Here is a 15415-nt window from a genome sequence, read left to right on the forward strand (position 1 = left end):
TACAGGTTTGTAGGGGTTGCCAAATCTGGCAGCCCCATAGAGATGAGGCTGCCACAGCTTCAGGCACCCAGCTCCGACCAGTGACGAGACTGGGGATGTACTCTCTGTAGGCACACGCACGAATGCATGTGTACAGTACATATGTATAAATAAACACACCTGGCCGGCCACGCAAATCAACATGGACAGACAGATGTGAACACAAACAGCACTCATGGCTTCATCTTGTTCTCTCTGATTGGGATGAAGGCCTGTTTGTGGGAAAAAAATATATATTCAATATGGATCTCTTCAGTAGCTGGGTTCAGACACACAGCCTGTCCAGTAAATTAGATCCTCTTGTGGAGACCCACACATGGGTCTCTCAGCCAACCCAAGCCCCAGGATCTCTCCAGCAGTCAGTCAGGACTCTCCTGGTGCTTCCAGTAGCCAGCTCTTCCCATGGCCTTACCCTGAGACACCCCCTGGCTCCTGGGCCACTTTGCCTCCTCACCAGCTAGTTCCTCCCTGGCACATCCTACAATAAGTCCTGTGCAATCCCAAAAGACTTTTCCCTTGCATCCCATAAGATGCCTCATGCCCCTAGGCAGTGACCGCCCTCAGTCCAAAGGGTGCTCTGGAGAGCTGCTTCCTTTGACTTGTGGTGATGGGTTTCACCCCAGGGACTCACATTTCTCCTATGACAGGCCTGAAAGTCGCTAGGCAGGATTTTAGTTGGGTTACCCCACTTACCATTGCTCATCTGTGCACCTGTGTGTCTGCGGAGATGAGATTTTTATCACCTAATCTAGCACAGACTAGTACCTTGATGAGCTATATACTTACTGAATTTGAACAGCCATCTTTAAAGAAGAAGGCAGAGATAGAGCTGGGATTTGTAGGGAAAACTGGTGTCCTGAAAAAAAGGACAGTATCAAAATTGTCTGTTTAAGCACCTGCAACTTACAATGTGGTTGCAGTCAGAAAAGTGACTTACATCTGTTTTTTCCTTTATGGAATGGATGTTTTCTTGAATTCATATACTTCCTCTGACACTAGTGGCATTTCATTATTTTTTAATCTGTGTTGCAAAATACATATAATTATAAAACTTGAAGGCAGGTGCTTCTTCAGTTTCAGCATCATCAATTGCAATTTAAATTGAGTTATTACTGTAGGTACTTCAACCTGTAGCCTTACTCCACAGCTACAAGTTTCAGGGTATCAGTGCTCTGTGAACCATAAGAATGAAGTCCGAGGTCTAGCTTGCTTGCTTTCATTAAGAAAGGGAGTTCATTTTCTTCATAGCAGCCCATATGGTGCTGTGTTTTAGATCTGTGACCAAAACAGTGTTGATAACTCACCAGTGTTTTAGCACTGAACAGTGCCTGAACAGCTTCAAGGCTTTCTCTGTTTCTCACTGTCCCCCCTCCACAGCCACACCAGTGAGTAGGCTGGGGGTGGGCAAGAGGTTGGGAGGGGACACAGCCAGAAGGGCTGACCCCAACTGACCAAAGGGGTATTTAATATACTATATGATGTTGTGCTCAGCAATAAATCTGGGGGAGTAGTCTTTCCACGGTTGCTCAGAGACTGACCAGGCATCAGTCTGCTGATGTAAGGTAATGAATGAATGATTGCCTTTGTGTCACTTGTTTTTGGGTTTTTTCCTTCGTTTATTAAACTGTCTTTATCTCGACCCATGGGTTTTCTCTAGTTTCTATTCTCCCAATTCTCTCCCCTACCCCACTGCAGGGTGAGTGAGCAGCTGGTGGATGCTTAGTTGCACCATAATAGGTGTGACAATATCTTGCCAAAATAAAAATAAAACTGAAAAATATGTCCTATACAGACAGATGTAAGCAGTTCTTAGTCTAGTAAAAAACCAAAAGAACGTGGAGTAGTGATCTGACACAGTCTACATAAAGAAAACACTATTCAAACCCTGTGGGTAAATTTTAACAAGGGTAATTTAGACGATTCACTGTTATGTGACATTCTTAAATTAAGATTTGATGTCTTCTTAAAAACAATGCTCATCCAATTCTCTGTTGAGAGAACATCCATACCCATGCTCCACTATTGCACACAAGCATTTTCAGCTCATGAGCCTGGAGTTTTGGAATAACATGCCTCTCTGCCTGTTTTGCACTCAGGACATAAAAGGGCAGGAAGCATCTTCTTCCTGCAACTCTTTTCTATCTAAATGCTGTGCTGTAAATCAACCATAAATTACTGTACATGATGTAGAAACTACTGACTGAAGTTCTATTGCTGGTATTAATATACAGGTCAGAATAGATGTGTTTATGCCCCTTCATACTACTTTTGCAAACTCTAAATCTGAAAATGGATAGTAATGTCTTATAGACTCAGATTATAACTGCAGAAAACTGACAGCTGTTATTATACAAGTTTAGCTCTAGTTTCTGTACGACTCATACATTGGCATGAGTGCATGTTTAAATGCATGTTTATTTGAAAAGGTCACAGAATAATCATGATGCTAATGTCATAACAGCCTTTTTGTTGTGAATAAAGCTATTACTTTAACTGACTGCAGCTCTACGTTGTGGCTAGATAAAGGATCCATTTGTATTACAGAAGCTCACGGCTTGAAATTTGAATTTCATCACTGGAAGCAATTACAGTATCAGTGCAGTCTCTGCACGTAATCCCTCATTTAGTAATTTAATTAAAAACAAGTAGTACCATGAGCACCAGAACTAATAAAGCTTAGTTTCCAATAGAACTGTGTCACAGGGTTGATTGACTTTAAACTGAGCTACGAGGAAACTTCACTGTGAGTCCCTCCTCTGTTTCTATTATTCCAGAAAATATCTAACTTCTAGTTCAAAAACATTAAACATTTTGTATCTTCACTGTTCCTGACATGGTACAGAGTTGCAAGAAGGAAGTAAGTTTGGTTGGGGCAGTCGTGGCAAGAAAAGGCTTGTCAGAAAGAACTGGGCACCCAAAAATCCGACAACCACTGCTTCAGCACAACTGCTTGCTTATGATGGAGAAACAATGTATTTGTGGGCTAAGTGTGCTAAATCTGGGGCATGACTGACAAAGAATAATGGAACAGTAGCAGGGAAGTTCACAGACCAAAACATTCTATTATACTTAAGTTTCCATAAAGGCAAATGACAAATCTAGTGTCTTTCTTCCTTCTTCTCCCCCTATAAAGTTTTGAGTTATCATTCTTCCTGTATTGGAAAGAACAGGTATGAGAGGAAAGAGTTCAACAGGCTGAAAACAAGGGAAATTTAAGAAGTGTTCAAACAGGCTTATTGCAAGTCTGAGTCAGCAAACCTTCAACATCGACTATGCCTGATTTCTAAATTCTCAAGGTGAAAACAATGCACCCAGTAGCATATTCTCTTTTGAACAAAGTTAAATGCCTTCATTTCCTCTGTTGAGCAGCCAATATCTGTAATCTATCAGAGTTTGGGGGATTTATCAAAAATAACTATATTCCTGCACACTGGAAAACTGACTCTTTTTTTAAAAAGTGTTTAGATGCACAGCAGCCTGATTCTTTTGAAATTAATCCCTGCTTAACTTGAGAGAAGTGAAAGCAAAAATAATCTGTGTATGTACACGTGAGCAGACTGTTTTTGTCACATACTTAGCTAAGAAATTTATTTAAACTAATAGCTAATACCATCTCCTGCATGGTAATGGATTTAATGGATTCAATTCAACAGTGTTGAATTGTCTCAACACTTAGAACAGGAAGAGTATTAGTTTATTTATTTACAGTTATTTTATTTACGAAGAGAAAATATATACAAAAATGTTGTCAGAAGCCTGGCTACTTAGTTATAACTGACTTGGTTATTTTTAAAACATTCATTCATGGCCTTTTTTAAAAATGATTAATGCTTGGTGCTTTGCTTTGGCATGAAAGATTCTATATAAGAACAAGTGCAGGAAAAATTGTGACAATAACCAAACAGGTTGAGCTTGGATCACTGTAGGCTGTGCAGCTTGAGGTTTCTCCTGCAAAATGGCTGAGGTAGAACACAAGTAATAAAGACTGGAGGTGTAATAGCAAAGTTAATTTCAGATGCTCTTGTGATTTCATAGAAAATAAATTTATTGTATAATGATTGTGTTGCCCTTCTGACAGAGCAGAAGTTCAGCAAAGGTTGTTCTGAACTGTGGTGACAGTTGGGTTTCTGCGTGGCACTCAGGTGTACACCACATAACATTGTGGTGAAAAAGTCTGCACTGTGCAGGATCAATACAGAGCCAGCGGTGAATGGACTGGAAACTGGACAGTTACTCTTAATAAAAATTGTCAAAATTGAGGGTATAACAAGTAAGACAAAAGAGACATAGACTTGGCCTCCATTAAATACAAGAAAAGGGGAAGGTTTTGAGAGTTAAGATATATAATGTAGTGAATGCAAGTTTTCAGTGCAGTTTTTCAGCCACATTGAAACACATGTGTCACGTACACATTGGACATGTATTCAAACCAGAGACACCATACCATAGCTTATAGGAAGTGATGTGACAGCTGGTACATTGTGTTTGGCTCTGTTGTCTCCATCACTAAAGGATGTTAGAAGAAAAGAGGTAGCTCAACATGTGTCTGCCTGTTTATATACCAGATCTTACTGAAAAGCCAGAAGACAGAGGCTGGGAGAACGACCACCCCACAATCCAGGAGGAGACAGTCAGTGACCTACTGCATCACATAGACACACACAAGTCTATGGGACCAGATGGAATACACCCAAGGGTGCTGAAGGAGCTGGTTGGGGTGCTCACCAAGCCGCTTTCCATCATTTACCAACTGTCCTGGCTGACCGGGGAGGTCCCGACAGATTGGAAACTGGCCAATGTGACGCCCATCTATAAGAAGGGTCAGAAGGATGATCCGGGAAATTACAAGCCTGTCAGCTTGATTTCGGTGCCCGGGAAGCTGATGGAGCAGCTCATTCAGAGTACCATCATACAACACATGCGGGACAACCAGATGATCAGGCCCAGTCAGCATGGGTTTATGAAAGGCAGGTCCTGCTTGGCAAACCTGATCTCCTTCTACGACAGGGCGACCTGCTTATTGGATGAGGGAAAGGCTGTGGATGTTGTCTACCTTGACTTCAGTAAGGCCTTTGACACCCTTTCCCACAGCATTCTCCTGGCAAAACTGGCTGCTCGAGGCTTGGATGGGCACACGCTTTGCTGGGTAAAAAACTGTCTGCATGGCCAGGCCCAAAGAGTGGTGGTGAACGGAGTTGGTGGCCAGTCATGAGTGGTGTCCCCCAGGGCTCGGTTTTGGGGCCACTCCTGTTTAACATCTTTATTGATGATCTAGATGAGGGGATTGAGTGCACCCTCAGTAAGTTTGCAGATGACACCAAGTTGGGTGGGAGTGTTGATCTGCTCGAGGGTAGGGAGGCTCTGCAGAGAGACCTGGACAGGCTGGAGTGATGGGCTCAGGCCAGCTGTAGGAGTTTCAATAAGGTCAAATGCCGGGTGCTGCACTTCAGCCACAACAACCCCCAGCAGCGCTACAGGCTTGGGGAGGAGTGGCTGGAGAGCTGCCAGTCAGAGAGGGACCTGAGGGTGTTGATTGACAGCCGGCTGAACAGGAGCCAGCAGTGTGCCCAGGTGGCCAAGAAGGCCAATGGTATCCTGGCTTACATCAAAAATAACGTGGGCAGCAGGGACAGGGAAGTGATCTTACCCCTGTACTCGGCACTGGTGAGGCCGCACCTCGATTCCTGTGTTCAGTTTTGGGCCCCTCACTACAAAAAGGACATTGAATTACTCGAGCGTGTCCAGAGAAGGGCAACGAAGCTGGTGAAGGGTCTGGAGCACATGTCGTACGAGGAGCGGCTGAGGGAACTGGGGTTGTTTAGTCTGGAGAAGAGGAGGCTGAGGGGAGACCTCATCGCCCTCCACAACTACCTGAAAGGAGGTTGCAGAGACCTGGGGATGAGTCTCTTTAACCAAGTAACAAGCGATAGGACAAGAGGTAATGGCCTCAAGTTGCACCAGGGAAGGTTTAGACTGGATATTAGGAAGCATTTCTTTACAGAACAGGTTGTTAGGCGTTGGAATGGGCTGCCCAGGGAGGTGGTGGAGTCCCCATCCCTGGAGGAGTTTAAAGAGTCAGGTCGACATAGCGCTGAGGGATATGGTGTAGTTGGGAACTGTCAGTGTTAAGTTAATGGTTGGACTGGATGATCTTCAAGGTCTTTTCCAACCAATACCAAGAAATTGTTGGTATCAAGGCTTGCCAGAACAAAACAGTGTGAATATTTACTAGTGGGAAAAAGTACAAACACTCTAGAAACACAAGAAATGACAACAGTTCAAAGTTAAGTGTAAAATAGTCATTAATTTAAACTTTAAATTTAGAGAGAAAACTGTTCAGCATGCTTTTTTGTTTGATTTAAATCTAGTGCTAATGAATCTTTTATTCTAGACACTTGAGATAACGGTTACTAATTACAGAGTTTTATTTGGAGATGCCTCCAAAAATGTTTCATTTCTTAGTCTCTTGAGACAATTGCTTCTGGTAAACTTTTATTGATGATAGCACATTGGGACCAAAACTACACATCCACTAAGTCTGTTATTTTGTAATATAATTACAACTCTTGAAAAAATAATTGAAATGATGTTCATATTGATATTCATGTTCCGAAAGGCATATATTCAAGTCCATATATATTCAACAAAGGATGCAGGCACATCTTTACCATTATACATGAATTTTAACCAGTATTGATTTGTCCAAGATTTAAACAGATTCTTGAGTGCTTTGCTGGTAAAAGCCTTAACAGAAGCTTTCTTTCTAGCACTAACAATATCACAAATGTTGCATTTTCAATCTATTAACCACAATTAATAACAAGTTTTAGTGATGGTGAATGCATGTTTTCAGACCTGACAAGGCAGAATTGTGTATCATTCTGTATACGTAATTCTAGTCTTGCTTGCATGGTTTTTAGAAATTGTTTATTAAAATCAATCTCTACCTGTTCACTGCGTGACTGATCAAATATGTAGTTCTTCAGATTAGTTTGAAAGAAACAAATTGTATTTTGTATTACATCATTTTAAAATTCCCTAAACCATCTATAAGAGCAAGCCATTTAAATGGGATACCACAGATACAGAAAATCTGGTTTTCCATTAAATAAAGTAGTTCACATTTTTATGAATTATTTCTACACTACTTTATTCAATGAAACCACAGTACACCAAGACATTCAACTGCAGAAAAAAATTTCCACCCTATCCTTACAATTTAGATGAAGTCATGTATCTAAAACTCATCAGACACCAGGCTATGTCAAGTGTGAGTTTATAATTAATTGGTTTTGCCTAATTCAACAGTATTTTTAAAATCAAATTATTCAGAAATAAAACCACCCTTTTCCTTGTTTTCTTCTTTTGTTGGCACCCACTGTTTGCAGTGATGGAGTGAAACATTTTCACAATATTCTCCAGATGTCATCCATACTGAGAGTTTCAGCTCTGGTAGGACTTTTAAGTACACCACTCTTCCACTCCAGTAAAATTTTAGTTCTGTTTTCTCCCATGCACTGTTCAGCAATCACTTGGGGTCAAGGAGCTCAGCTGTTTAGTACTGTACATCACAAGCCTCTGCAATAAAACCAGTAACAACCAAGGCCTTTCAAGAAATTCCTTTCCAGAAATTGCAGTCAGTGGAAACTCCCGTTGCAAATAATGCCATTGCAATTCACAAGAAGTAACGGTTTCTACAGAGCCCACAAGCTGACCGCATATTCCTGAAATTCATTAGTTTCCTAGCTACCTCTGTACACAGAATTGGCGAGTATGTATGTCCTATTTATAAAGGCCTCTCGCTGCAGAAGCTCAGCTCTTTTGTGTAGCCTGAATATGGCTTGAGGAGACTTGCTTTAGGCTCTTGCCTTAAAAGTGTATCACCATACAGAGCTTCAGAGTTGCATCAGAAATGTGTGATGAGGGTCTGTATGTTTATGAGTTTCAGCAACAGAAGAGGCAGGAGTAGGCAGGTACAATGATCCCGGCTTTCCTGGATGCCTGAATGGCATGTTAGCTGAAAGCTGGGTATCCTTCTCAAAAGTTAAACTGATTAAGTAGCAGAACTGAAGCTGGCTGGTTACATTGTTCTTCATGAATTTTATGCAGAACAGGTGTAAGTTCTGTAATAAATCCATGTGCAATTGCTTTCAACTCTTCTCCAAGCGGATGACATTCCTGTGTATGTTCATCCACACTTGCAGCTCAGATGGATCACGGCGTTTGACATTTCAAAGACTAAAAATGATCTAAAAAATAAACACACTGCAATAATTTTGAAGGCTGATCAGCCTTTTAATGTGGTGTCAGTTGACTGTTATTTTGTAAATTAGGCAGCGATTTGATTCTTTATCAATTTTTAGTGGTGTTTAACATCACCTAACTCATGAAGAAGTCAGCATCGGTAGCCTGAAATGTAATGAAGCTTTTATCTACTTGAGAAACAATGACAAGTCTTTTAAAAAATTTGGGATGACTTAAATACTCATGAAAGAGATGCTGATGGCATTAGCTAACACAAATACTATGCCAGCGTGCCTTGTGAGATTCCAGGCATGGCTCTGACAAGTCCCCTCCATCTCCCAGCAGCAGTTTCAGTAAGGGGCATCTGCTCAAGCTGTGAGTTTTGTGAAAAAGGGGAAATTCAGACCAAAAAGTTGATACTGATGCAGAGTTCCCCTGGATTTGGGACTCATTTCCTTCAGGTCTCCAGTAATGGACAAGTGCAATCCCAACACACTAAGCAGGTAACTATTTCTGGTGTTTTCAGTAGAGGGGAACTCCTTAAGTCCCAGTTTCAAGGACTAAGTGTGACTCAGCCATTGTAGTAAAATTGCTGTAAATCCGTTTTCATTTCCAGTCTTGCTTTCTTGGAGGTAAAGAGTGTGTTTTGGATTAATTTAATTTACCATTAAATTTATCCTTGAAATTACTTGACTATAGGAGAACTGTTTTGCGGGAGGCAACTGGTTCTGTGGTAATGTGGAAGAAATCTGGGTTGTCTGAATTGATTGTAACTTAAAACAAAAAAGGTGAGTTTGAGGTCTGGAATGGACAAGCGAATAGAATATGGATTTGATTAGAAATATAATGCACAGTCTATTCTGCATGTAAGTTATAGGTGATGATATGGTTGATTATTCTGCAATAAAATGGTTAATGCCAGCCATCACCAAGCAAGTTAGCTTTTCTAAAAGAAAGTTGATAATCCTCCTTATTTTTAAAGTAATATCCCAGAAATGGGAAGCTTAAGCCCTTTGTGTTTGTGATGTCAAAATGGTTTCATGGTCTCTCTTTCAGCCTTTAAGTTCTACTTTAAGGCAGAAAAGTCGTCTTACCATACTGAATAGGAGTCATCTGAACAAGACAACTGAACCAAAACAGGTTTTCTGAACCAAAAATTTCCCATGTATTTGATGGAGACATATAGGTGCATTTAGGACATGATACAAAAAAGGAAGGCTCTGGCCTCTCTTACACCTGTGTGAACCTGGAGCAATTCTGCTGAGATCCATCAGGGAGGAGGAGGCAACTCCATACAGTTCAGCAGCTACAGGACTCTTGGTCTGGATTGACAGTGGCATATCTGATTCTAGTCCAGCATGTGTAATGAGATGGCTACTTTGAGTATGCAATGCTGGGGCAATGGTTTCCTCATTGTGTGTACAATTCTTAAAAGCACCAGCAAATTGTCTCAAATGTACTTTCTCTTTAAAATGGTGGAATAATTACCTGCAAGTAGTGAATATTAGGAAGTATATGAGCAGCAAATAATTTACTACTGGCATTATCTAATAATTATCTCTAGATGAAATTGCAAGACTGCAGTGTTTTTAGAGCCCATTTGTGACCCATAAAATATGGGTTTAAACCTCACATTCCACGACTTGCTTTTGCAATTATTACTGCAAATGGTGGGAAAGTACAAAGCAATCACCACGAGAAGAGATCTTTTAACTACTATAATTTCTAGAACTAATCAAAGAGGTAGAAGATCTTGCCCCAAAAATTGATAGCTATCTCATTTTATTCACCAATGAGACAACATAAATGCAAGTTGTAGTAGTAGCAATCTCTCTCTCCAAATGTATCTTCTTCTGTCTAAATTATAAGGAAAAGATCCTTCATCTTTACTTTTCTATCATAATGTAAGAGACAAAAAGACAGCATCTAAGCTCACATTTAGAATGGAAAGACCAAAGCAAAGACCAAAACAGGATAAGACTGCCTTCTACAAGTGTATCAAAGTAACTTCTGGAAGAGGACAAAAGAGAACTAAGCATCAGCTTTGTCATAAAATGAATTCAGCTCATAATGAATGTACGCAAGAGACTACAATAGTTTCTTCTATTGATTACAGGAGCAAAAAGAAAGATTTCCCACATGAAAAATGAGGCAAGCTCCCCAAAAGGAACATTTTTAATGTGGAGCTTGTCAAATTCATGAAAGAGACAGTATGGGCTACCCAGTCACCCTTGGTAATATGGAATGGGATTGAAAAATCCCTATCAGTCCTTCATTTTTCTATAATAATAATATATAATAAATAAATCCTGCAGTCAGGGACTAATTTTTTTTTTTTTTCATGACTAAACTGAGATGAGTCATTTTATCCCATTCTCAGTACAATAACAACAAACAATAATGACAAACATCAGTAGCAGTCCCTCCTACAAGGGATTTTTATGCTCTTGGAAAACTCACACAGGGCAAAATCCAGAGAATGTGGATTTCTGAGGCTAATTTTAACTGGATTCAGTGAAATTCAGGCAACATGTCTCTCTCTACATGTCAGGTCCCAAATCAACTTAGAATACAAGGTGTCTCACAGGCAAAACATGAGAGACATGTCTGAAACAATGAAGACAATGTGTAAATATACAAGTAAAAGACTTGAATCTAAGAGGCCCATTGACTTCAGCTAGTAATAGCCTCATAACCTTTGATGACTGCAAACAAAAATTATTGCCAAATTATTTGTGTAAAAGCCAAACCAAACCCCGGTGAAACCAAACCAAACTCCCTCCCTGCATCCCAGCACACTTCACAGAGTGAAAATAAAAGAGCTGGTTTATGGCAGATGTCTACTCCTTCAAGGAAGCAAAGCGCAGCTTCTCTTGCCGTACTGCATTCCTATCACTAAGTGGCAGTGTGTTAAAGTATATATACAGACACCACCACTAGTAAGAGCTTGCAAAGCTCATTCATTTTTCCCATTACCTAAAATGGCTGCATGCCAACATCATGTCTTTCATCAACTCCACAGAAAACTACTGAGCTATTGATTTAAGAAAAACTTTTCCACATCTCCACCTTCTGAGATCAAAAGTAGTTAGAAGAAACTGGCTGTGTATCATAGAAACTTTGCAAATGGATTCATGCTCCTTTCTTTTCCCTCTAAGACCTTCCATTTAAGTCAGTATAAGTTGGAATGCAAAGACCTGTATTTTGGGTTAGTATCCAGATCAACCTATTGTTTTTAATGTTCCTGTGGCAGCTTGATCTCTCACAGGAATTTCTGGAAGAGGAGTTAACAGAAAGCACCAAAACAGCAGAAGTGTTGAAATTACTTATTGGAAGTAACTATGCCATGTATTGACCTTAGTGGGAGTGTATTTCATGACAGAATCCCAAGTTACTTATGAGGATGAGCCAGGTAGACTCACTGGGGACCTGTTTAATTTCTGTAGCAGTTGATTCTGCAGAATATTCTTGGGCTAAGCTGCATGAAAAATCATCCCCTCTAGATTTTCATGAAAACATACGCCTTCAGCACACAACCACCATTTTGATGATAAAGTATATAGGGATAGGTACAAGCAGACTGGCATATTATGATTTTTTATTTTTTCAGAAATGCATTTGATCAAATCACCTAATGAAGGCACCCAATTGTCCCTGAACTATACTTGAGTTCTTCACAGTTTCTCATTTGATCCTATTTCTTTTCTTAAAACCTCTTTAGTTTGAGACATAACTCAAAGGAAGAAAGCACTTTTGTTATTTTGTTACTGGCAGAGTAACAGTTGTCTGCAGCACTAGATAACAGAAACAGTGGATACAGTGTCTTTAGTGAGGAATTTTGCCAGGCAATGAGGAAGAGAGAAGCAGAAAATGCCACAGCTGTGTTTGAGCCATTGAAGAAGCATGAGCAGGCATCTCCGGCATGTCACCTGCGGCATCACGCATGCTTTACAAAGACCTGTATTGGGGTAGACCTGCCCAAAACACTCACATTACAATATACACTATCTCTAGTGTCATTAATTACTCCATTACTCTTCAAAATGTAAAAGGCGTGATACCACCTGATTAACTAGAAATAAATTAAAAAAAAAAAAAAAAAAAGGGGAGATGAGATCAGGGATCCTTTGTCTCTGACACTGTTATGATACAAAGGCACTGAAAACATGACTTCACTGTCCATACACCATAGTCTTTGACTGCTGGTCCTCTAAAGAGAATTTGTGCAGCCTCATGCTTTAAAAATTACTTGCCAGTGGTAATTTGCTAGCATTTTTAAACTTTTCCTATCCATAGCTTCAGCGGGATAGGAAAAACTCCCAATTAAGCTTTCTGAATAAAATATAAACATTTAAAAGCAACTCTACTCAAGCACTGCTGAAACCTAAAACAGTACACACAAGAGAAAACTGCTGCTCTCTGTTTGCAAGCTAAAGTGCCAGTTGGCTGAACATGTTTTGCACTGAGGAGAGAGGGAGGGAGGGAGTCAGCCTCCCATGGATAACAGGGGCATAACAGTCACCTTCTTCCACCCTCATCTCCTACAATGCCTTTTCATCTTTCCCTGTCCAGTCCAGCTCTCACGGGAAGAATAATTTTTAGGATCTCTCTGACAGTTTCAACAAGCCCCACAGCTATCGGCCACAAATTCCCACAGATGTTATGTTTTTCTCCACACTCACCTGGGGAAAGGGAAGGAAGGGAAATGGAGAAGATCCTTTTTCCAGAAATGATGCTGTCTTGTCCATCGGTGTAAGAGGACACAGGGACCCTGCAGCATGCCCTTGGATGAAATCACCATGGCAGGAAGGCATCCTGATCCCCCAGAGACTCTAATTGTTCCGACATAATCAGCCTGAAATGCTACAATTCATCTGGTTTCCCAAGGATATGAAGTTCACATAATAGTGCTCTGTGTTGTCACACTTGTATGCGTAAGTATCTGTCATTCTCACCATAATAATTTCAAATATGTTGTCCAATTTTAACTCCATTTGATAAGGTGCTACATTTTTACAAGTTTTGTAGAAGTAAGTGTTATAGAAATAGATAGGATTCCTATTCCTGCCCCAGAGGAAAGAAAGGGGGAGATGCAAGCACTGATGCTACAAACAATTTACATGGGAGTTCAGCCTAAAGACATAAATTCATGACAAATGAGGTATCATCTATTATGCTGATGGAAAAACCTACCTGGTTTTGGAACTGTCAGAAACCCAAAACGTTAGTTCTTTGAGAAACCAATCTTGGCTATAAATGTATCCTGAGATCTTTTCGTCTTTCCTGGACATGACTCTTTCCGAATGTTACTTGTGTTTGGCATCCTTTTTGGACCAGTAAGGTGTCCTTTAACACAGAAAAAAAATTGCACTAGCCATGTTGAAGGGCTCACTTCTTCCATATTCCTCTAAGACCCTATTTTTTATTCCAGTTCAACTCCCAGATGAACTTCTCCCTCAACAGGCTTACTGATCTGCCAAGTGGTAGCATCAAAGAGTAACAGCTCCTTCCAGAGGACTTCCAGTTTGGAGCTCTGTCTCCCACATTAATTTTCCCTTTATCTGTAGCATTGGTTTAAACATGCTTCCTATATATAAATGTTTCCATGCTCTGTGTCTGCATGAACACCACAATTAAAATGTTGACTGTATTTCCCCATGGCCACACCTCAGCAGACAGCAGCTGATGCTTCACACCAGGGCATTCTTGAATGCAGAAAGAAGCCTCATGGTACTAAAATAAATAGTTTATTTGGGGGATGAAGGACAGTCTCTGACCAGAGACCTCTGCTTAAAAGGTTTCAGTATACTGTCTTGAGAGAGAAATTGACTTCCCTTGTATTTCTGACATCTCTTCTAGTTCCTTTGCTTCCCATGCTGTTCTTTCCTTCTAACAGTCGACCTTTTCTCTTCCCATTCACCTTTCTACTTAACAAGTCTCTCTCCCTCCCTCTCACCACCAAAGGATGTGCTGCCACTTGGTGAACCACTCACCATCAAAGCTGTGCTTGTGATTTAGGGAGGTCTAATTTTCAGCTCCATGAGGTCAGCACAGACTCATTCAATATTCTTCAGATACCAAGCTGGCTCACTCTTCTGCATGGTGCTGGCAGAGAGATGTTCCCTCCCTCTCCTCTTCATTTTATGTGAACATTAAAAGTATCCATGACCAAATCAAAAATTGTGCAGCTGTTTCAATAGCTGCAAAACTGCTTAGAACGAGGAGCCCGGAGTATAGAGAAAGAGACCTTTGTGAATTGAACACTCTCTGAACTAACTTGTTTGTGAAAACCCATGTATAATTAAAGCCTCTCCTGTTAGTGAATGGAGCCATATTTAAATACACACAATGTATATCTTTATTTCCAGCTCAAATCTTTTTCGGGACGTTTTCCAGCAATGTGTATTATGAGGTTTCAGCAACTGCAGTGTATCATCATCATCATTCAAACAGTGGAGCTCCCTGCTACATTATGAGCATCTTTCCCCTAAAATACTTTTTGATGGACTACAGTATAGCCAGTCTAGACCTGAACTGCATAATAAATGGATGCTATGATTCCTCTAATGGCAAGGTCCTTTCCCCCACTGCAAACGGAGATGTAATTCAGATGCACACTATCTCACCCTTTGCATGCTGAGAGACAAAATAAACAGTAACATTCATTTGTCTTTTTCCATTTCCCTTACCAAAAAGTCAACTTCCAAAGAAAATGTTTACCAAAACATTTCCCTGAACAATCTGAATAATATTTTAATGGACCACTTACTTAGTTAGTATCTAATTAAATTTTGCATCATGAAGAGCATATTCAAATCACTGTGGTATTGTGAATAAGGATTCAATAAAAAATACAGGATAAAAGAAATCTGCAAAATAACCATCATTAAACTAATGAGTAAAAATTCAGCAGCTATAATAAAATCCACCAGAGAACAAATAAACTGCAAACAACCATATTACCAAACAATATTAGTCAGGTTTCATCTTGTTCCCTCATGCATCCCTTCACAGAACAGGAAAAAAAGAAATACTCAGAGGAGAACATTTTGACGGAAGTAAGGGCCAAGCATACATACACAGAGAGATGCAGTAAACACTAGCAGCTGCATGGCTTAAGGTACCAAATAGT

The sequence above is a fragment of the Strix aluco genome, chromosome 2 (genome assembly GCF_031877795.1).
Source record: "Strix aluco isolate bStrAlu1 chromosome 2, bStrAlu1.hap1, whole genome shotgun sequence".
Taxonomy (NCBI): Eukaryota; Metazoa; Chordata; class Aves; order Strigiformes; family Strigidae; genus Strix; species Strix aluco.